Source organism: Lycium barbarum, chromosome 6, assembly GCF_019175385.1.
Source record: "Lycium barbarum isolate Lr01 chromosome 6, ASM1917538v2, whole genome shotgun sequence".
Classification (NCBI taxonomy): domain Eukaryota; kingdom Viridiplantae; phylum Streptophyta; class Magnoliopsida; order Solanales; family Solanaceae; genus Lycium; species Lycium barbarum.
The window spans coordinates 95,889,283-95,913,334 of record NC_083342.1 but is presented as its reverse complement, the minus strand read 5'-3'; the positions used below and the strand labels follow the sequence as shown (position 1 = coordinate 95,913,334).

The following is a 24,052-nucleotide window of genomic DNA, read 5'->3' as shown; positions in this document are numbered from 1 at the left end:
CCAAACCATATAAACAACAATCAAGTCACCCTAGCTTCAAAGTTCTACATAATTTCTTAAGTTGGCAACTTCCATTCAAACTTTCAAAATCCCAATTCTATATTCACATAAGTGCATTCATTTACCCATCCAACACTAGTCAAACACATTCCAAATTCAATCTAAGACATACACAAAATTGCACCAAAAATCCATTAGTTCCCATAATTCTTCAAAACATTAAAATTCACGACGAACATTCTAACTAACGTCGTTTCATTCCGAATTCATCAATATCATTATAAAGTCATATCTAAAGTCTCTAGCACCCAAAATATACATTGATATACATAAAGATACCAAGGATATACACTTTCCGATAATATCCGAATTCGTTTTCCACCGCCAATTTAATTCAACAATCAGTCATTTACGATATAAAGATCACAAGAACACATTATGCCAACTTAAACAAGATCAATTCAAACCATTTTATCCACCCCAAAGCTCACGGCCAACACACTATACACACACACCCACGTTTTTTTTTTCAACATCCAAGTTACGGGATTTTCATCTATTTCCAATCCTAAGCATATTCATATCAATTCTACAACATAAAAGGGTAAGAATTCTCACCTTTTCTTGAAAACCCGACTCGTCGAAAACGTCGTCCTCGTGCCAAACTAATTATACCCCGTTGAAGAGGGCCTTGAGTACTTCACAAATATGTAGAAACCAAGATTTTTGGATCACTAATCAAACTTGGAAATTTTCTTTTCCTTTCTCTTTCAACTTCGGCCGAACCCTTATCTTGGGGTGTTCTTGATTTTTTTTTTCTAATTTTGTGATAAGTTCAAGTGTAATCCATGTATATATCTACTTTAGGGGTCATGTGCATAGCACATGCCCCTTTAAAAATGGGCTTGGGCCATTACTATGGCCGCCCCCCCTTCATTTGTTTGGGCTTCATTTGCATTGTAATTTCTTGGGCCCAATTCTTAAAATGCCCCGTTTTGAAATCCCCGAAGCTAATTTACGAAGTTCCAAATTTACCCTTGGCCTTTCCCGATGTCTTGACATTAAAGATTCCATAACCAACATAGTCATATTCTCAAAAATTAATTTATGTCCTTCTAACACCCCAGTCATAATTATTTCTCGATTTCCAATTGTACGAAAACACGGGGCCTAACAATATGTGAGAAAACAGAATAGTGAACTATGACCATGATTATGGAGGAATTGAAGTAAAATTGTGAAATGTAGATAATGTAGATGAATGATGATTGTTGCTTATAATATTGTGAATGTTGTTATGGATGGTTGGGAGTTGATATGGAATATGGGGAAAGTTGTATAAACAAAGGAAATGCTGCCCAATTTTCTCTTGCTTTAGTAAGCATATTCTTAAAATCGATTAGCTAATGTTGATACGAACTTTCTTGAAAGTAGAAACGCGAGCAACGAAGAACAACGATCAAACGATAGAATAGCTAAACAAAAGAGGTATGTAAGGATAATCCTTTCCTTCTATGGCATGACTCCTATGGCATGAATCTTCCAATTTTTCCATGATCTTCCTACATAACCGAAATTATGAGTCTATGTGTCACACCCTAATATCCCTAGGGCGTGATGGGCACCCGACCCTTACTTAGGGCCGAGCGAACCCGCTGACTTCTATTACATATATAATCTTTGGAATTTTTAAATCAATAAAGATGAAATGTATAGCACAATTTACAGAAATATTCTTTTTCATTGCTTTCAAACCAAATAAAATCTGTAATCATATAGAACATATATCATAACGCAAATGACACATCGGCTGATGGAGCCGCTTACAGAACTGACAACCAATACCCACGACTCTGTCTGTAAAGTCTCTAACATCAATCCATAAAGCATATCATACAAACTCTGACTCCGCAACACTCCAGGAACAAAACGGAGCTTGCCAACTTCGCTGGAACATCTTCTGCAATTTCTTCCACTTATCTGGGTGTACCTGCGTGGCATGAAACGCAGCCCCCGAAGAAAGGAGGTCAGTACGGAATATGTACTAAGTATGTAAAGCATTGAATAAAGAAAACAGAACCATAACCGAACAGACAGTACAAAAGTAAGTACGTTATCCAGAGTACCAAAATGCTTATTTTCCAGACACAAATCATGTATACCGATGTCATCTGTCAGAAGGAGTACAGAAAGTATAGAATACCATATTGATTACTTTCCAAACAAAGATGATGTCATATGTCAGAAGGGATACAGAACGTACAGACTGCCAAAACGCTTACTTTCCAAACACAGATCATGCATGTTAGAATCATATATCACATATGCATATAACGTGCCCCGACCCTCCCCGTAAGGGACGCGGTAAATCATATATCATGTATGCATATAACGTGCCCCGACCCTCGGTGAGGGACGCGGTGAATCATATATCATGCATGCATATAACGTGCCCCGGCCCTTGGTGAGGGACGCGGTGAATCATATATCATGTGTGCATATAACGTGCCCCGGCCCTGGGTGCGGGACGCGGTGAATGAAATCATGTATGCCAATGTCATGTATCATATATGCATGTAACGTGCCCCGACCCTCTTTTGCGGGACGCGGTGAATGTGCCTTCCTGGCCACCACCCCGTCATTATATCGTAATGTCATCATATCATATATAACATGCCCCGGCCCGCAAGTGAGAGGGACGCGGTGAACAATGCAGAGGAGTACGCACGAGAACATATCCTGGCCCGGGCTCAGTGAAATCCAAACTAAGGCTTGCACGAACAGAATAATGCGAAACCATATGCACACAAATCAAGACTCGATAGACAAGCATACTTACCGCCTCCTGAAGGCTCAGAAACAAGTTTCGGGTCAATTCGACTTAGTATGAGAAAGTTACGGACGTTTGAAGTACAGAACCTTCTACGAGCATTTCAGAAGCCACTTTTGGAAAACTGAAGCAATAATCATATCAAGTATCTTTCGGATATCGTATAGATCAAATCAAATATAATAGTTAGAGTCATATGTACATATCAAGTATACCAAAGACTCGATGGAATAGTCGGACGTGCTAGCATTTGAAGAATCAAGACTTTAGTCATATCAATTATTTTTCGATTACCGTTATGGATCAAATCAATATACCGACGCCATATATCATATATGCATATAACAGATTCATGGATGCATACCCATCGAACATCATACTATGTATTGCTGCGGAACGTGCAGCCCGATCCGTAAATATAATATATTACTGCCGAGGAACGTTCGGCCCGATCCAAGACTGTATGCAGAAGTTCGAGACATTAATACTTGCAGAATCATTTTTTTAGAATAGGAACTCTTATACTTGGCTCATTATCCAATCATGCCATAAATTCAACCATACTAAGTATGCTCATATCATTAGGCAAATAAGGGTCGTAGACAGACTCGGAAACAGATCACATATAGCTTCGGAAATCATGGGTACGTGTCAAACCTTATGAAGTAGCTTATGGAAATCAAGAATGTTAGCCATCCTAGTGGCTCTAAGAATAGGAATTTCTCTAGAATCATACATATACGTCATTTATTCGTTCATAAAGATCATGCCAAAAGAAAGAAAGGGTAAGCCTTACATACCTGTGCCACACCTTATTAGCTACGCTTATTTATCCCAACTTGCTAGTCTACATTCAAGAAAGTTAACATAATCATTAGATTCATCGACATATACTCGTCTTATTCTTTCAAATGGATTCACTTATATTCTACCGAAATTTCGGCAGCATTTCCCCTGTAAATACAACATCCCCGAGAATCTAACTCGGCCAATTTTATCAACAACAATCCGAGAATTTAACTCGGCCAAAATATCAACAACAATATCAACAATCATACTAACAATTTCAACAATCAATCCAAAATATATTCTAACATTAACAACTCTTGTCGCATCGTTCCACGACATTTTATTTATATTCAAGCCCATCACATGAAATCAAGCCAATACCAATGATCTTGCATTCAAGTACTCGCCCAAGACCTTACAAGCAAAATTCAAGAATATTTCAAACAATTCACATAATATTCCCAACAACCCAAACGATATACTACTTTACCCGAGACCGTCCAAATTCCACAAGAATGCTAACAACACATTTTCTTTCTTCCAAATTCATAAACTACAACAACAATTCATACTTTAGCAACATCATTCTCATAATTACATAAACCATATAAAAATCACATAAATTCTTACAACCAATTTCCATGCCAACTTGAACCATTAGTCTTTCATTTGCATCATAGAGTCCACAACAACACAACTAACATATTAAATAAAATTAATTCACCACTCCTCCACCATTCAACAACCATACGACCACCATTCAACACACACACCCACACGGCCACACACAACACACACTATTTCCATGATTTTCATTCAATTCTACTTACTACAACATATATAAACCTTCCATAACATATAAAAGAATATGAATTCTTACCTTTTCCCTCAACTTTCCACTTGATTAGAATCTTGAACTTGCCACCAAGAGTGGTTTTCTTGCTTCAATAATTATACCACGTTAAAGAGGACCTTCAAATTAGTAAGAATACTAAAAGAAAATATTTATTTTTGGATCAAATTTGGAGGTCCCAATTTTTCTCTCCTTTGGCCGAATATGGCCTTTGCTTGGAGTTTTCTCCAAGCTTCTTCTATTTCCAAATATTAAGAATGAAAATTGTGACTAATTAGTCATCTTTTGGGGATATATATTAGACCTCCATGTGGGCCTTGGGCCACCCCACATGGCCGGCCACATGGCCCATTTACTTAAGCCCAATTTTTTTTTCTCTTCTTTTCCAAGCCCATTTTATTTCATGACAATTTTTTTTGTAATACATGAAAACTAATTTCCTAATTTCCAAATTTGCCCTTTGTCTTCCTCAATATTTCCACATCAATATTTTCATAGACAACCTGTGTGCTAAACAAGATCAAGAACATAGCCTTGCTCTTAACTTCTCGCAATTCTCTTGAATTATCCGAATGTACAAAATGCAGGATATAACACTATGACTATAAGGAGATACATATGCATAAGATAAAGAAAAGAGATAGACACGAGTATGATAATGGATGATGATGATGAGTTTAACGCTAAAGAATCCTAAAGTGAGATATGATGCCCATGAAGTTAATGATTCTAAGTATGGTTCCATTGATGTTTTTTCTTGTGTACACTCACCTTAAAATGTTAGTCCTTTCAAGGTGAGATATGTTGATTATGATTACTCCATAATGTAATCGGGGGTCGGCGACCTCATGTGACCCCGACATCGCCATAGTTGCCTCCAATGTTCTAATGTATGCTTTAATGATAGATATATAGTAATGCTAAGGATGATGTTGATTTCATTTATGTATTTCTATGTATATATATGTATGTATGCATAGCACTCCCACTGCCGAGTACGGATAGCATCGAGTCCCGGAAGGGTCGAGTACGGATAGCATCGAGTCCTCGAAGGGTCGAGTACGGATAGCATCGAGTCCCGAAAAGGCGGAGTACAGATACTATCGAGTCGCAGGAGGGCCGAGTATGGGTGATACCAAGCCTATATGGTCGGATACGTGATGTAATGCATTATAAGTTATTACATATGTAAGCAGGTAGATGTAATGAGCGTTTCTCTAGGAGAATAAAGTGGTAAGTACGTATGACGAACGTTTAAAAAGTATTATGAGAAATGAACGGTTCTTTTATCTTAAGCTATTCCTCATGCTCTTATCATGTTATTATCCAAATTGTGCTAGATTGTGCTATAGAGCCATGTTATAAGATTTTTCCCTTCCTAGTGGCGCTTTTATGATTTCAGCAAAGTTGATGAAAGGAAAAGCTAGTGCAGCCCAGAAGGGCAAGGCAGTGATTGCAGAAGGGCTTGAACAGGTGCCATCTATGGATATGGAGGAGAGTGAAACCCAAAATAAGGCCCTATATCGATTTTCCCGTACCTCGCCCACTTTAGAGGATCAGAGGGGGGCATCAACTTTAGCTCCCGCACCCCCAGTCCCTCCCCCAGATGCCTTGGGCCAAGAGATGAGGCAGGCCATTCTTTTACTGACTCAGTTAGTAGCCGCTTATGCTCAACGGCAGGATGTGGGCCACGGTAACAGGGGTCGAAGAAAGAGAGTTAATTCTTCAAGGTTTGATCATGAGTATAGGGGCGCTCCGAGACAACAATTCTCCAGGCACTCAGTTCGTTCAACAACTAGCGCTCCTCCATAGTTTCTTGGATGCAGGTTTGATGGATCTACTTATTCTAGGCCACCCCAAAGCCTCAGAGTTCCTAGTTCTCAAGTTAGGGGTGATTCAAGCCAGATGAGATTACCCATACCACGATGTAGTCAATGCAGAAATTTATATTCTGGACTGTGCCGCTTGGGTTCTGATATTTGTTATGCCTATGCTCGGCTAGGCCATTTTTGGCGCGATTATCCATACCTACGTAGTAAAGATAAGGTTCGATCTATGGGAGTGGTAGCTGGCTCTTCTTCATCAGTACGCCCTCCTAGGCGGAGTCCACAGATAGTAGAAGGTTGTGATAGAGATCAAAGAGAAGTGCCCAGTCCGAGTGGATCCCAGCGCCATACCTATGCATTAGCTGGGCGACAGGATCTTGATTATCCCTCTAATATTGTCCCAGGTATATTTTCAGTAATCTCGTATGATATGTATGTGCCGATTGATTCAGGTCCTACACTGTCATATATTACTCCTGATGTGATGATTGTGTTGAGGTGAAAAATCTGAGCCAACCCAACAATTTGAGATGACTATATTTGTTGGTGACCTAGAGATAGACAAAATTATGATTTACGAGTAAGTTGATTGACAGTCTGAGAAAAACAATATTTATAATAATATGTGTATGTGTATCTATTGGAATTCTAGACCGAATGTGCAGGCAAAACTCATGAGACAAGCTCTATTATTTATATCCTTTAATGGTAAGTGATCTTGTATTGTTGAGTTGCATATTATGTGTGTCCCGATATATGTCCTATTAAGGCATGTGACAAGTTCTCTGGACTATGTGCAGGTTTGGGATTGTTATGTTTACAAGAGAAACTCTGTCGAAATTCTCCCAAGAATCTAAAGGAAATTGTGGGAACTGTATACAGAATTGCCGTGAAAAGAAAAGAAGGTCAGTAACGAGTGATGAAGGACAGAGCTAGTGACCAAAATGTGGGATACACATAGCAAGTATGTATTGTACTAAGGAAAGGATGAATAGGTTAGGATGGAATAAAGAACATAAAAATGGAAAATGGTGTGCTTGAGGTAGAAAGAATTTTTATATACTAAGGAGAACTAAAGGGATAAGCACTCCAGAAGAAGTTGTAAGTTAGAAAGTTTGGCTAGTTCCCTTCGCCTTTGGGAAGCATTAAGTTATGAGATAAACTTGATGTGTGTGTGTAAGCTGATGCACGATGCATCGAATCAGATTATTAAGCTATGCTTTGCCTAAGGAATAGAGTGGGAGAGACATTCATGTGACTATAAGCTAACCTTAATAACCTTGGCGATACTTTGAGAAAAGAGACTAGAAGAGATGTGTTCACAAAAACGCTTTGCCTAGTAACTAGTTGACCTTGTGATCGCGGTTGTGTCATGTGTTATAGTTTAAGTTATACCTCCAGGAATCGGTTCAGGTGATATTACGACAGGGATTGCTATTATAGATATGAGGAAAAGCGAAAATAAGATAAAAGTGATCGGCAAAACAAAAGGATGACAAGTGATGAACGCCCGGAATATGTGATGGACGTGGTAGAAGTGTTAGAAACAAGGAAGGAAAGATAAGAGTGAGGTAATAGGAGGGAAGGCCACTAGAGTAGTAACTCGATAAGTGGAGGATGGAAGAGAATCAAACCCTACGGATCCCCTAATACTATGAGGAAATGTTATTATGTGTCGTGAAGCAATTGAAACTTTTAATCAAACCGTGAGAGTGGTGTGGCTAATTAAATTATGACCCGAGGTATGGAACGAACTATCGAGTAAGACATCTTAGACTTTACACAACATCTTTTCGGAGAATTCTAAAAGGACCATGTATTACCCTGCCATTAATATGTTGAGGTAGTGGAGGATAGTACTTCTATGGCAGTGTGAATTGATCAGAGGAGATTATGCAAATAGCGACATTGAATCTTAAGTTGCAGCTTTATCAAAAGGGGGTCAATGATACTCAATGTTTAGGACTATTGTCCTGTGAATGAAATCATTTGAGAAAAATGATGAGAATTAAGACAAAGGAAGAAACAAGGTTTGATTGTGAATGATCAATGAACTGACTTTACATATATGTCAAGACAGCAAAAACTGGAGTCGCGTCCTCGGTGAGTTATGCAGTGAAATTTTTAAAGAAATTTTTTTGAGAAAAAGGTGAGTTAAGAGAGGCTAAGTTGAGGACGATACGGTATAGAGAGTATAAAGTGGATATGAGTTATATTAGTGGAAATGGCAAGCATACAAGATGGTCTATGGGTGTTTATAGAAGTAATAAAAGAAATATAGGGCTAAAGGCAATCCCCTTATAGTTGATAGTGGTGGCAATAAACGGGTAACCAACAGAGACCATCAAAGAAGTAGCCTCTAACTATTCGAGGCAATGTGGCCGCCGAAGGCATAAGAATGAGATGACACAGGATATAGGCCGTAGAACGTAAGACGGGCAGAGAATCCAACATGGCAATCATACAATAATAAATAAATTACGGGGTAGAGTTAACAGATGTGCATGTGACGGAAGAGCAACATTAATCCCAAGGAGATACATCGTGTGAGTATCGCAGCTTTAGCTCAAGCGTAAGGTAGACAAGAATAAACTGGTGTTTCCATATAATAAGGGCCCATACGAATGATTTTATAGCGAGAAGTTGCAAGTGACTAGGGTAAGTTTCAGACTAAAAGGGGGGAAGTGGATGATGGATTGAGATGGGAGGTCACGTGCAATAGTCACCGCGAGCAAGTTACATGGATGCGAAGTTTCAATGTCGCATAACAATTTAGGAAGTATTGTACAGTGAAAGCCTTAAAGGCGGAGTGCTTGACTCAAAATTTAGTAATGCCTTTGCCAACGGAAAGGTGCAGCACTAGCAATAAGAGAGGGCCAAAATGGAAATGAATTATTTAAAAGCGTGTAAGTACTAGAAGGTAGCAACCTACATTCAAAGGAAAATATATGTATGGTCATTTAGAAGAAAAAGTTGATGGATTATGCGAGAATTTTAAGCTTAAGGTACTCAAACGCAAGGAAAATTAAGGCCGCATAGCGCAGTAAATGTAGTAAGATGTATTTAGACAAGAAATTGAAAGCGAGCAGTGGGAATGAAGAAGGAAATAAGGAGTAAACTTGTGTGAGGCAATTCTGCGGTATTGCTCAAGGATGAGGAGGAATTTAGAGCTGAAATAAGCGTGGCAGAGTAAGGAATCATATAAGATACCTATGAAGATTTGTCAAAATGCTTGGTTCTCTACCAGCACCTAAAGACCGATACATTTCGAGAGAATTAGGTAGAAGATTCTTGAAAGATTTTATGATAATTTTTTGTTGTTTTTAAATGGCTTAAAGTGGTAAGGGAAGAACTATGGTAAGCTTGATGAAGATATTAGAAAAAAATATCAAAGTAGAAGAGATGCAATGGGAAACGAAAGAGGGTACGAAGCCCAAGAAGATACGTCTATCTCCATCTCCGGAAGAGACTCAAGATGAGACGTCAACATTTTGAGGTATGTACGCTTTCTCTTTCTGTTTTGGGTCGTGTGTGGCCATAAATTAATGCTATGACGTTGTAGCCCTATCAGGCATTATTATTATGGGCTGTTGTGACAGGATTATAGTGCCATATTATAGGGAAAACTCTAGCGAAATTTTCATAGAATTCCCGAGTGCTTAACATTCGAGGACGAATGTTCCAAAACGGGAGAAGAATGTTACACCCCGACAATTTCCCGTTAACATAAAGTGAATAGAATAATGAAGGGCACGAAGTATAAGATGTTTTAGTAAGTAAGAAATAGCATTTGATGATCCTAATTGAGATTTCGAAGACATTCAAAGTAAGAGAAGAAAGTTTTCCAAGAAAGGCAAGGTATACGTTATGTATCCAGAAAGATTTACGAGTACCGAGTAATGATGACCTAATGATATTTTGGAAAAGAGTTATAACGTCCCTTAGATAGTTAATGAGGTGTTAAACATGTGTTAAGAAGCTTACATAAGGATTGGAGATCAAACGAGTCGACAAAAATGAATTCCGGAAAGTTGGGCAACATACGGTCTAACATACGGACCGTATAAAACATACTGGCCGTATGTGAGGTTGTATATTCATCCTAGAATGGGACCTCCACTGGCCCAAAGATACGCCAGACATACGGTCCATATAAAAGATACGGACCGTATGTTGGTCCGTAGAATTGAGTCGGGACAACTTTAAAATTTATATAAGGACTTAGACCTCATTCCATTTATTTCATTTTTCACCCAACACTTCAAGAACACTCTAGAAGGCTCTCCACACTTCTTCCACAAGAGCACAAGAGAAATTCATGATCAACTTCATCAAACCAAGTGAATCAAGTGTAAGAAACTTATTAGGGTTCATCCAAGTCAAGAAATTCCATTGGAAGTGAACTAGGGTTTTGGCTCAAGTGAAATATTTCCGCTCAAAGCTCATTCCTACACTATCTAAGGTAAGTTTTATGATCATTCCATGTTGTTTATGATATTGAGAGATTGAAAGACTTAGATTATGAAAGGATATAGGAAATGGGTCACAAAGATGAGAATAATGAGATTGTGAATAGTAGTTTGGAATGAGTCATGAATATTTATATGTTGTGATTGTAAGCATGCTGTTAGTGACATTTAGAATATGGGATAAGTATTATATGTGAGAATATGCAATAGTGAACTATGGCCATGATTATGGAGGAATTGAAGTGAAATTGTGAAATGTGGATAATGTAGATGAATGATGATTGTTGCTTATAATATTGAGAATGTTGTTATGGTTGGTTGGGAGTTGATATGGAATATGGGGAAAGTTGCATAAACAAAGGAAATGCTGCCCAATTTTCTCTAGCTTTAGTAAGCATACTCTTAAAATCGATTAGCTAATGTTGATACGAACTTTCTTGAAGGTAGAAATGCGAGCAACGATGAAGAACGATCAAACGATAGAATAGCTAAATGAAAGAGGTATGTAAGGCTAATCCTTTACTTCTGTGGCATGACTCCTATGGCATGAATCTTCCCATTTTTCCATGATCTTCCTACATAACGGAAATTATGAGTCTATGACTATAAAGAGCTACATATGTATAAGATAAAGAAAAGAGATAAGACACGAGTATGATAATGGATGATGATGATGAGTTTAAGTCTAAATAATCCTAAAGTGAGATATGATGCCCATGAAGTTAATAATTCCAAGTATGGTTCCATTGGTGCTTTTTCTTGTGTACATTCACCTTAAAACGTTAGTCCTTTCAAGGTGAGATATGATGATTATGATTACTCCATAGTGTAATCGTGGATCCAAGATCTCATGTCACCCCGACATCGCTATAGTTGCCTTCAATGTTCTAATGTATGCTTTAATAATAGATGTATGGTAATGCTAAGGATGATGTTGATTTCATTTATGTATTTTTTATGTATATGTATTTATGTATGCATAGCACTCCCACTGCCGAGTAGGGATAGCATCGAGTCCCGAAAGGGCCGAGTACAGATAGCATCGAGTCCCGAAAGGGCTGAGTACGGATACTATCGAGTCCCCGAAGGGCCGAGTACGGGTGATACCAAGCCTATATGGCTAGGTAGGTGGATGTACTGCATTGTAAGTTAGTGCATATGTAAGCAGGTGGATGTAACGAGTGCATCTCTATCAGAATAAAGGGGTAAGTACGTAACATTTAAAAAGTATTATGAGAAATGAATGGTTCTTTTATATTATGCTATTCATTATGCTCTTATCATGTTATTATCCACGCCTTACATACTCAGTACGTTGCTTGTACTAACGTCCGTTTTCTTTGGACATTGTGTTCATGCCCACAGGTAGACTGGGAGGCGACCCAGATTCATAGGAGCTTCTAGCAGACTTTGAGGGCTCTCCATTGTTTAGGAGGTGCCATTGTCCCGTCCATATGTCTAGTACTCTAGTAGAGGCTCGTAGATACGTATTTGTGGGTAGTATGGTCTCACGATGTCCTTATTATATGTACATTATTTTGATAGCCGAAGGGCTTATGTATATAAAGGTTATTATATTTCAAAGTGAAAAATGGTTTTTCTTATGATTTGAGTACAAGGTTAATAAATGAACGCTGATGTATACGATGGGTAATGGTATGAGCGATGCTCGGCGGTTAGCCCCGGGTACCCGTCATGGCCCCCAGTCAGGTCGTGACATTATGACTCAAGGCATCAACTACCATATTGGATTTACAAGGGTGGTACAGAATAAAGACGTCATAGTCCTTCAGGAGCTCCATCCACCGGCGCTGCCTGGAATTGAGATCTCTCAGGGTAAACACACTCTGAAGGCTGCGGTGATCGATGAAAACCTCACAATGGACACCGTATATGTAATGCCTTTAAAGCTTCAAAGCGAAGACTACATCCAACAAATTCAAATCATGGGTAGGGTAATTCTTCTTGTGAACTTTCAACTGATGGGAAGCATAAGCTGTCACTTTACCCTCCTGCATCTACACAACACCCAAACCTATGCGGGAAGCGTCATAATAGACAGCGAAGTCCTTGCCTTCCACAGGCAAGGCTAGGATCGGGGCTGTGGTTAAAAGAAGCTTGAGCTTTTGAAAGCTCTCCTCACAATCATCTGTCCACAGGAAGGGAACATTTTTCGAGTCAATCTGGTCAAAGACGAAGCAATGGCGGCAAACCCTTCAGCAAGCGACGATAAAGCTGGCCAAATCCACAAAATTACGAATTTCGATCACGGTAGTGGGTCTCGCCCAACCCCTTAAAGCCTCAATATTCTGTGGACCAATCATTATCCCCTCCTTGGACACCACATGCCCCAAGAATGTTACAGACTCCAACCAAAACTCACATTAGAAAATTTAGCAAATAAACTATGTTTCTTCAACAACCCAAGGATGGTACGGAGATGGCTCTCATGATACACTCTACTTTTGGAGTGCATCAAGATGTCATCAATAAACACAATCACGAAAGAATCAAGAAACGACCTAAAGATGCCATTCATCAAATTTATAAATGCAGCTGGGGCATTGGTAAGCTCAAAAGACATCACTAAAAACCCATAGTGACCATATCTCGTCTGAAATGTTGTCTTCTGAACATCCTCAACCCTAATCTTTAACTAGTGATAGCCAAAATGCAAATCAATCTTCGAAAACACCGAAGCACCTTGAAGCTGGTCGAACAGGTCATCAATACGAGGCATCGAACAATTGTTTCGAATGGTGACCTTGTTCAACTGGTGGTGTACACATCTTCATAGTTCCATCCGTCTTATTCACAAATAACACGGGAGCACCCTATAGAGAGACGCTCGGTCTAATGAACCATTTGCTCAATAGATCCTGTAATTGTTCCTTAAGCTCCTTCAACTTGGCAGGTGCCATCCGATATGGTGGAATGGAAATGGGATGAGGGCCCGAGTCCATGTCAATACAGAAATTGATGTCGCGATCGGGTGGCATACCCTGTAAACCTGTTAGGAATGCCTCCGTGAACTCACTCACAATAGGGATAGACTCAAGGGATGGAGATGCAACAGTCATATTATGAACATGCGCCAAATACGCTAAACACCCCTTACTCACTAGCTTCTTCGCCCGAAGGAAGGAAATGATCTTCTTCGGAGCGGGACTAGGAGTATCTCTCCACTTATGCCTAGGAATGCCCGGCATGGCTAAGGGGACTGTCTTGGCGTGACAGTCTAAGATCGCATGATAAGGAGAAAACCAGGACATATTCAATATAATATCAAAGTCCGTCATGTTAAGAATCATCAAATCTACCCAAGTGTCATACCCCAAAAAGTAACCGAACAAGACTGGTAGACTCGATCAACAATCGCAGAATCTCCGACCGGAGTAGACACATGAACAGGTATATATATGAAATCACATGGAAAATCTTAACCAATAGCATAAAATGCAAATACATACGAATAGGTGGATCCCGGATCAAATAACACAGATGTGCTCTATGACGAACAGATATGGTACCTGAGATCACAATATCTGAGGCCTCTGCCTCGGGCCTTCCAGGAAATGAGTAATAATGGGCTCCACCACGCCCAGTCTGGGATCCCCCTCTCGTATTTTGAATGCCACCTCTAGCTGGCTGGGACCCACCCCTAGAACACCATGGCCTGATTGAGCACCGCCTCTATGAGTAGTCCCACCTCGACCACCGGATTATATAGGAATCCTTGATGGCTGATAATCCCGCCTACTTCGGGGACATCTCCTGGAAAAATGCCCAACCTCTCCACAAGGGAAACAGGTAAGAGGAGTTGAGTGCTGAAACACGAAAGCTAAAGACTCGGATGAAAGAGCCACATACTCAGGCTAGAGGGACGGAGATCTCTCTCGGCGCTGTCCTACTGCCGGAGCTCTACTCCTGGATGGGGCAGCCTCTCGCTCTGCTGCACCCCCAGGTCATCGCTCGCCCTAGTGTATCAGCTATAGTTGCGGGCTCTAGGGCCTGAGTCGGGCCATAATAGGTCGAGTCCTCACCATCTGTGAGAGAAGAGATAAGAGTCAGATACCAATTTGATCTCAAATACCAATTTGAATAAATTAGCACGACGAAAAGAAAGAAAGCGAGATTTCCTAAATGTTCCATAGCCTCCCGCAGATAAGTACGGAGCCAATTGTACTGGTCCATGAGACTCTACTAGACACACTTTTGTATTAAAAATTGGGTAACCTAGGGCTCTGATACCAACTTGTCACGACTCATTTTACATGGACATGTGGGCACCTACCTTTTCCACCTCGGTTGGCACACTATTAACTTATCATTCCTAAATAACAGAAATAGCGGGAGAAGGTAAAAATAACGTAAGTCTCACTAATAAAATATAATATCAACTAGTGTGGAAGTAAATGAAATCCAACCCAGTATACGGTTTGGTCATACAAGAGCATCAAAATCCAAATACTACAAGTCTGAATAATAATACATAAGTAGTCTCAAATCATGTCTCAGAGTAGAAAGTAAGACATAAGTAATCAAAGAGTCTTCAAGGCCAGCGGTCTCCATGCTCACCTTGGAAAACTAGAGTGGAAGCTGAAAGGTCAGAGAAGTAGATCCGACCAGGTGCTCTGCATTCATAAAAGAATGCAGCAAGTACAGGTCAGTACAAACCACAATAGTGGTAGGAATCATCAGCGACTAAGCATAGATAATACAATTTAGAAAATAAGCAGACAAAAAGGAATCCGACAAGTATTAGATTATATGGTCACAACAAAGATTCGTCATCGCCTATGTAAAGCTGCTAGACCCAAGTACACCAAGTGCAAAATATATCCGATCCAATCATCATAATCAATCACTACGAATAACAATCAATTTAATGCAATGCAATGTAATAGTGGAATGGATGAGATGTAATGCTATGAAAATGGGGTGTACACATGTACTCTGGACGGAAATATCGATGTCTCGGTAGCACAAAGGAAATATCGACATCTTGATAGCACAGCCTAGCGTGACTCGCAAAGTCACCCGTCCCGGAGCTTTGCCCAATAGACAGACGTAACCCTGGCTAATTTCTCACGGGGGAGTCTTACCGGCACAACCTTGGGAGACACGCGTAGTCCATGCACTAAAATGATTTTGGGATAACATTGGAATCGGTCATGTTACAACGATGTCGAAATAGATCATCGGTTATCGGCCATCTCATAAACACTCAAGTAAAAGAGTCTATCAAAATCAGTTTCGCTCAATCAACGATACCGGATCATTACCAATTATCGGCCATGCATCATGAATATGAGAGAATGTATGCAATGCATTTATCAACGATTTTGAAAACCTCTGATGTCGGCCTTCTCACAATCACTCAAGTGAAAGAGTTCATCAAACATCAGTTTCATATAATCAACGATTCTGGAATGGATCTTCGAATATCGACCTTTTTATAATCACTCAAATATGAAGTTTATCAAATATCAGTTTACTCAATCAATGATACTGGATAATCATCGGGTATCGGCCATGCATCATGAATGTGTGAGATTGCGTGCAATGCGTATATCAAGTATCAACAATCAAGTTCAATGTCACAAGTACCAAGAAGGGGTACGCCAATAATGGTTCATATCACAATACCAACAATGGTATGCCAACACTATATCAGTATCACTAGTACCAACAACAGGTATGCCAACAATGTATCATAATGCCAATTCCAACAACGGTATATCAACCATATCTCAATCAAGAAAATAACACAGATTATTTTATCTACCACTACTCGTTGCATCAAACCATCAAAATGGAATAATAAACACACATAACGGGGGTGGCTAGTTCCAATACACACCAGGGCCAAACAAAGGCAAAATCCAATCCTACTTCATACCCGAAGGTTCGCATGCTATCTCCGAAATTATATTCTAAATATGTGATTCGCTATGCATCGTCTCACTAGAGGTAAGCCATAACCTACTTGGACAGCTGCACCGCAACACCAACAAGTCACTCCTTTGCTTTTTTCTTCCGCTGAACCTCGAAACCAAAGTAGTCTAAGCATAATCGAATTCTATATTAGAAATCATAAAGATTGATATTAATATTGTTACTATTTCAATTCGATCCATTTTAACCCTATAAATTGGGGAAATGGGCCCATAAGGGCAAAATAGAAAATTCACAGGAAAAATACCAAATTGAGTCCTAGGTAATCATAACTCAACAATTTGTTGAATTAGCCCAAGGATTAGTCCAATTTATGATCCAAATAAAAACCCCCAAATTGGGTATGAACCCTAATTCTCCAAAACCTGAAATCAACATTAAAAGTGAAAGATATTAGGTTACTAAACTTAGATTCATCAAGTTTTAACATTAAATTCATTAATTTATCATATATAATCCTAAGGAAAAGTCTCCCAAAACCCTCCTTTAAATTCCATCTTTAATGGATTGAAAAGGGAAGGGGAAAATCTAAGATGTTTGTGATTAGGGAAGAGTAAAGGATTAGACAAAGTTTTACCTCCAAGAATTTCTTTAATTTGTCTCCAAGAACAGTTTTCCCAAAGCTCCAATATCGAGATATAAAATAATGAGGGTATTTAAGACACTTTTAATGAATTTAATTGCCTGTCACCCGCTATAGCGGTACTGTGATCGCCCAGCGGCGCCGAATCAATAGCCGCCTGACTGCATTAGTGGTCACTACTTCAGTGCCAGGTCTACTGCCCTAGCGGTGCCACTGCTGCATGCTGGTGCCGCCAAAACGGGCACTAGGCACCAGAAGCTTGACCCAAGTTTTCCTTTCGATCCGATTTTTTGACTAACTCCCGAGGCTATTTACTCACATACCAGATACCTAGTCCCCCATATAAATATGCTATGAATGCGCCTGTGGCCTCATAATTCCCAATGGAGGTCTCATTGACTGAGTCAAATACCGATGCCTTAATTTTCATTTCCTATCCAACGTCTCGGCATATATCTAGATGCATTGGGAACAGAACCAAACATACATACAGGTTCTAAATGACCATCCAAACCTCTCAGAATGAATAGAACTCCAAAGAAGATTTGTTTGCCCAAAAGTCAACCTCGGGTCAGCCCTTTTTACCTCAATCCTATATTTTCACCAAAGTTGCCCAAATTCGGTCTACACACCTCGGGGAGCGTGTCAACAACCCATTTGGTTCAAAAGTGAGCTAATCAATGCTCGAGAACGGGCGAAAACGACAGAAGGACTATAACGACCAAATGGGTCTTTAGAATTTATCATATCCAAAGAATGTATTTCCTCTTATATATGAGGATAAGTAGTTTTTGTAAAAAGAGAGTCATCTTCTTGTAGTAAAAACAACGTACACACACACACACACACACACACATATATATATATATATATATATATTCAGTTCATGCCTTAATCCACACTCAATTCGGGTTAATCATATGTATACGTCAAAACGCCTTATTTATTCTGCGATTACGAATGTCCCTCCCCTCCCTCTTTTGATTTTTATTAAGGAAAAAACCTTTCATTATTTTAATTTTGAAAAGAGTCTGCTTTTTGGGTTTGGCATTGGACCAGTAAAAGCATGAGATTAGTCAACAATTATATGAGAATGTATATTAAAACATCTGTCTAGGTTATTAACTTATGACTATAGAAAGGAAGTTTGGTTTAGTTTTAAAAAAAATTATGCAAGGATTTTGTAAAAGATATGTGTCCTGTTTGTTCCTCCTTTTGTTTCAATTTATGTGAACCTATTTTTTTTTAGTCCATGCCAAAATGAATGACCTCTTTCCTAATTTGGAAACAGATTCACTTTATGAAATGATTTACAACCACACAAATATTCAAGACTTATTTTGAACCACAAGTTTCAAAAGTCTTCACTCTTTCTTAAATGTCGGGCCCAGTCGAATGGGTTCACATGAATTGAAATGGAGGGAGTATTTTTTTTTTTTTAAAAAAAAGAGGAATAGGGACTGGGATAAAATCTTTACTTGTGTCTTGGTCGATTTAAGTGGGGTTGGCCCCAAACTTTATTTTTCATGCGCGTGGGCTTTAGTGAAAATACAACCATCAGTTTGTCTAAGAAATATGCAACATGTTTTAAAACTATGATCATGATTCGTGTAAAAAAAAGATCTTCATTTGACCACTGGTTGTAAAAGATACTTTTTTTTTCCATGTTGAAGATAATCGATGTGCCCAGTTAAAAATCGATACCATGCTAAGAATGAGTACTTCTTTGTTGAAAAGCCTTAGTTTATTGGTGAAATTCATTTTTTGACCTACCTTTTAAACCTTGTAAAAATGGCAAATGAAACTTGGGGGAAAACTCGTGATGGGACGTAAAGTCAATTACACGGCCTAGATAACATTTTCCTAGCGACTAAGTCTAACCATTAGGTTCCAATATAATGCGTATTTTTACAGATACAACACATATAATCATAAAGCGTAGTAAATAAATTAATTGGGATTTACCAAACGCCTTGACCATTTTCACCCATGGCTTGGCCTTCTTATCATTTTCACTCATGATTGGGCTTTCATAAATATACATGATAGCTTCCTTTTCCTCGGACTCGATAAAGGTGTGAAAGAGTTATTCTATTGGGCCTTTGGCCCAATAGGGAAGCTATATCATTGGCCTAAATGGCCGTGCAAAAAGTAAGAGAAAACATAATTCAGTTAGATTGGATACTATGAAATTTCATATAACATAGAAGGTATACATATATAGTAATAATGAAAATGGCCAAGCTTTCCTAACATAATATTTCATCCATAGTGCATTTTTTTTGTGATATGTGGGCTGAGTATTTTGGAATGGGAATTAGGGTGGTTGTCACCATCCTTATTCCTAGTGTCACACAAGATTCAAAAAGGGTTCAACGAACCCCAGACATGGCTGGAACTGGGGGAAGGTTAGACCAACCCCAAATAATCCTCAACATTACCACAATCAAACACAAGGAGGCACTTAAGACCAAATATGATTGAGCAACTTGGCCTTTCAAATCAGAGATATAAAGGAATAGGCAAAGAAACTTCAAAATAAAGGACAATACCATACTATGTACCATTGCTACCACTTAGTTGCAACAAAAGAGGCAGGAATATATTCATTAGACTATAAATTATTACAAATTGGAAGTAATCTTTGCAAATGAGCTTGACAGTTACAATCATGAAGATATACAAACATGGACAGATTCTAATAAGAATTTCTGTCAAAGATATACACTGCATATATAAAAGGAAACTAGAGCAGGCCCAATTAAAGAGAAAGTACATCCCATGTCATGTTTGCAAGAGGGAAAATTCAAGTTGAGCAAATAGGTACAACACAAGGAAATCAGTTTCAGGCAGGCCTAGACACATAAAGATGGCACAGAAGTGGATGTTCAGACTCCAGTCAAGTTTAACAAGGTGAAAACATCATGTGGAGAGGTAAGCAGGCCTTATACATGGTATTACTCAGAAGAGATAGAAAGAATATAGAAATCATCCATGTTTCATTGGTGGAGTCTTGAAAGAGGTATACATATGATCTTAATGGTCTTTAATGATTCAGTTTCAATGCCCACACTATTCAGCTTTTATGTTTTCCTTTAAGCTCTTCCTTTTGTGTCTAGTTTAGTTATGTATATATGCACCTAGGTTCATTACTAGGTTTCAATAAGTTATTCATTAATGTGTGTCTGATTCTAATCAAGGTTTCTGGGTTCTGGCAATAGGGTCCATATGATTCTAAGAGATTTATACAGTCAGCATACACCCTATGGGCTTATAAAGTGCCATAGTGCCTTTTATGTGGAGGAAAGGTGTTGTGAACTATGTAATGCTTGGTTCTCCCTTAATCCTCTCTCAAGGCACCTTTTTAAAAAAGCTCTTCTAGGCCATGTGATTTCTAGCTCACTCTTAATCCCTTCTCATCATAAAGAACACTAAAACTATTCACAACCAATGTTTTAACAAGTTCAAAGGCACGTGCACATAGGCAGACAGGATCATTTAGACTAGAACTAGAGACGTTTCTCACCATTAAGACCTAACAAAGTTCATACAGAGTCATAGCGCAGGTCAAATTGTCACTAGCAAGTTCCTTAATTCATTTCAACTTCACAGAACCATTTAAAGTTAGCTTGAACATTTAGTAGGTCATGTCATACTATAAACAACATTTGACCAAGTCATACAAAATGTATGTGAGACAGTCAGTCAAGTGATGATAACTAAATATCTAGACGCAGTATTAAAACTCAGACCCAAACTCAAATGATTCAAAAGGAGGATAGTAGGTAAATTTCCATTTTTTGAATCTTGAACCAGTTTTATTCTAGATGGAACTATCAGGGAATCTCATGATTTAAAATACAAATTCAAATTAGCAACCTGATTCACTTCTCTTACAAATCCTTGGTATGGCATGATCCCATTCGTTGATTAGGACACAGTCTTGATTCTCACCTTAAGGCATTCAAGACCTCTAGACAAGGTTCAAAGATATTTTAAGCAAACAAACAACCAAATGGCATTCGACCAACCCTGATTCCTAATATTGATACTCTAACACATAATCATGATCAAACGTTTAATTATTTGACACAACCAGATTCACAGAAAAGGAAAAAAAGAAAAGAAAGAAAGACTCAACTGGCAAATAAACGAATCCCCAAAATGCATGGTGTAGGTGCAAAGATAGCAGGATATTTTCATAAAAAAAGTTATATTGCATGCATTTTGGATTTCCACTTAAGTTCTAAAGGGCTAGCCTCTTTAAAAGATTGACTCAAATCACTTACTAACTTGCGTTTAGGTAGGGTTCTTCTTACTAATGTACACAAGATTCAAACTAGCTTAGATGGTTTCACCCCCTCCCTTTTACCTCGTCCTGTTTTAATACTGAAGTAGATCAGTTTTGTAAAGCATTGTCAAACTAACTTATTATTAATAAACTAAGGGTTTATTGTTAGTCCACCCTCCTTTCCTCTAACAACCTTAACTTAGATCTTTTTTAATACTATTTCCTATTATGTTTATGTCCTTGATTGATGTTCAACACTAACTTAATAATAACTAGTTTACTAAGGCTAGGTTCATTCAATACCCATCAATTCAAGACTTAAGTTGTCAGTAATAAGTCAGTTGCATTCTTCAAACTCAGTCCAGAAGTCATGGCCAAATAGGGATTTTAAGCATTATAGTTTCCCAACAAAGCATCCATTATCTACAGGTCTTATTTTAGCTTGATTTGTCTTTATTATGAGGTAATAGGCTGGACTAAGCTCTGAATAGAACATAAGACTCTTATTAAAATGCTGCATCCCTGATCAGTTCATATATATCTGATCCTTTTCTCGATCATATTTAACTAGGTCAACCAATTATTGCACATCATAAACCTTAACAACTCAATAAGAAAACAGAAATAAATCATAAAGAATGTCAAGTCATGGTACTTGTGCAATGATGCGGTATCAATCATGGAAAACATCAAGAGTGAACATAGCATTTTGTACAAGGATTCTTTAGACACAGTTTTAAAGTGATTCTCACTTAGGAATAGTAGGGTGGGAGCATGTCAATCTCACCTCCTTAGAAGGGGAATATCATAGGTTAGGCTGATGAAAGTTACAGACACACTCAAAGTTCACAATAAAGATCATAACACAACATTGAAAAATATGTTTAAGTCACTAGTCCTTTTAAAATAAATATTATTACATTAAGAGGGCAAATAATAAAGTAGTGGCCCTCTAAATATGTCATGTAGATTTCTAGAACAAGACAACTTCATCAAGAGGTCATACAGTCTAAATTAATACTCAAACAGTCCTATAATACTCTATGTGTTCCCTAATAAGCCAAAGTGAACTCTTTATTCCAATACATTACTGGTAGTGCACTGTTGACCCTTACCAAACCATAAAACTTATTCAACATGGCTCATTTCAGTTGTATAATAGCTCACACACATTTTGCATAGGATTGACATGAATCCAGATCGCTTTAATTTACACACATCTAAATATCAGACTAGGGACATAATTACTAAGGGTATCCTGTTTAGGGGTAATTTATTCCAAATTCATTTAAATAATGCTTTGGCAAAATCATTCTACAAGACTACCTATCAACACCCAGAACACTTAACAACACAGACCAAATATCATCATATGAACAAAATAAATTAGAAGATTGAAGTGTTTACCTTTTTTAAATATAGCCTTGGTCAAGAATGGGACTCGAAAGCTCCTTTGTGCTCCCAACTCTGGAACTCAACCACACAGGAAAAGAACAAAGTAAATAAAAATTTCTAACTGAGGGACTCAAAATTGAAAGGGGAGTTTAAGTCTAAAACTATACTTTTAAGCTTAAATTTCAAGTCGGACTTAAATTCTAGTTTTTTTGGGCTTCTGAAACTTATTTTTGTGATGAAGGTATAGAACCCCAAAATTGTGAAGAAACCTAAGAATACCAATCAGGGACGAACAAATTTTCATTCAATAATCTTTGTAAACAAAATCGACAGTATAGATTAACTACAATCAAGAATGCATGGCCAGATTTGTGTTAGCTCGATGTGTCCCATTTGTACTCGACCAATGAGATTCGAGTGAATACAACACAATACAATCATAAAAATGCATAAACTCATATGTTTGACTCAAAATTTAAAGAAAAACTTAAAAGGAGAGTGATTAATACCGCGTTTGGAATGAGGAAGGTAGAAACAAGGACAAAACCATTAATTATATCATATAAACGGTCGTATGAAGGATGCAAAAACCTCGTGCCTTCTCTAGCGTTGTCATTTTTGGCATGACAGAGAAACATAATGAGGTGGTGGCTAGGGTTAGGGTAAAGGGCAAAGGAGGGGAGGAGAGAGGGTGTTAGGGTAGCGTTTGGTATGAAAAAATGAAAAATGAAAAGGAGGTGTTACCCCTTATTCTGATGGACCTTGGGCCGGGTCGGACTTATAGGGCTGGACTCGGTCTAATCCGAGTTTTTATTAAAAAGGCCTTTTTCATGTATATACCAAGTGTATACACATATATTTCATATATATATATATATATATATATATATATATATATATATATATATATATATATATATATACGCGGTGTATACGCTGCTTATATTTAATTCCTAGCAATTAATAATTAAAAATTAGAGGAAATTTAAATCACAGGGAAAATTGGGCCGCTAAATTCTTTATAAAAAATAATTTTAAAAAGTCGTCTATGTTGTTAA

The 24,052-nt window shown here is 38.2% G+C and overlaps 2 long non-coding RNA genes across 2 annotated transcripts; both read right to left on the bottom strand.

The window, feature by feature from the left end:
* Window positions 1-1,509: 1,509 nt before the first annotated feature.
* On the bottom strand, window positions 1,510-14,505 carry LOC132644896 (uncharacterized). Its single transcript, XR_009583940.1, has 3 exons — window positions 14,298-14,505; window positions 3,631-3,677; window positions 1,510-1,990 (listed from the first exon to the last, which is right to left on the bottom strand). It is a non-coding gene; the product is annotated as an uncharacterized LOC132644896 (long non-coding RNA).
* A 626-nt stretch (window positions 14,506-15,131) lies between these two features.
* Window positions 15,132-23,718, bottom strand: LOC132644895 (uncharacterized). Its single transcript, XR_009583939.1, has 3 exons — window positions 23,504-23,718; window positions 23,007-23,066; window positions 15,132-15,401 (listed from the first exon to the last, which is right to left on the bottom strand). It is a non-coding gene; the product is annotated as an uncharacterized LOC132644895 (long non-coding RNA).
* Between the last annotated feature and the right edge of the window lie 334 nt (window positions 23,719-24,052).